Raw genomic sequence first — 903 nt, 5'->3', positions numbered from 1 at the left:
TATGGGTCGTCACAGACCGCCGTTTAACGGCATTTTTAAGTGTATCTAGAAATTTCATGTACTCGGTATCAACGTGTTTATCATATGCCGTAATGAAATCTGTTCGTTCTAATATTTCACGCAGCCGGACCTAGTCTATCTTACTCAGTGTTTTACTATGTACCGAATGTAGTGTTTCTCAATAGGAACAATAATGGATTAATGGTCTGCAATCAACTCGCCGCAAGGACCAGCCTGCGCAGCTTAAGTAATATGGCACAGGATGGGATCTAGTTAGTAGTTGAGGTATCGGGGCGCGAGTTGCTTCTGTTTAAAAAGCTTTCTCCGAACGTATTAATGCTCTTTCGAACAGCTTACGCCTATACGCCACGCTGTTACGGATCCGTACGCCGACAACGGCGCGCGCAGGCGCAGGTTAGACTTTTCTGACAGTAACGCTATTATTGCGCGATGATGCACAGGAGCGGTAACTGCGCTCGGACTGCCACTGCGGCAACACCAGATACGCTTGCTCATCGATATCGCGCCAATCAACAACGTAAATCTTTCTTTTGATTGGAATGGTAGGCCCTGCCCAAACGGGCAAGGCCTCTCAAAAATTGGCCTATAGGCTCATTGGAGTGTCCCTCCCCACGGTAATCTTTAGTAAAAGGCGAAAGATTTATACGTGGATTTGAGGAGAGACCTGAGCGATGAAATTACCTATGCTGTGCGAGACTGGTCTGCTAAATGGTGTCACTTACTTGGCCAAGCGAACCTTCAAGCTATTCTCAAATTTGCATGCTGAAACCTCAACTCATGTTATTCTTTAGCAAGTGTATACCTGCCTGGTCTTTTCGACATGTACTTGTTAATAGAGAAATTTTAAATGTTTCCGTATTCACGTTTAAAAGCTAATAACAG

At 44.7% G+C, this 903-nt stretch overlaps 1 non-coding gene across 1 annotated transcript; it reads right to left on the bottom strand.

Annotated features, from left to right (window-relative positions):
• Positions 1–567: 567 nt before the first annotated feature.
• LOC139056557 (U5 spliceosomal RNA) lies at positions 568–693 on the bottom strand. The gene has a single exon (XR_011512441.1). It is a non-coding gene; the product is annotated as a U5 spliceosomal RNA (small nuclear RNA).
• Positions 694–903: the final 210 nt, after the last annotated feature.

This window comes from Dermacentor albipictus, chromosome 2 (genome assembly GCF_038994185.2).
Source record: "Dermacentor albipictus isolate Rhodes 1998 colony chromosome 2, USDA_Dalb.pri_finalv2, whole genome shotgun sequence".
Taxonomy (NCBI): Eukaryota; Metazoa; Arthropoda; class Arachnida; order Ixodida; family Ixodidae; genus Dermacentor; species Dermacentor albipictus.
This window is presented reverse-complemented; position numbering and strand designations above follow the sequence as displayed.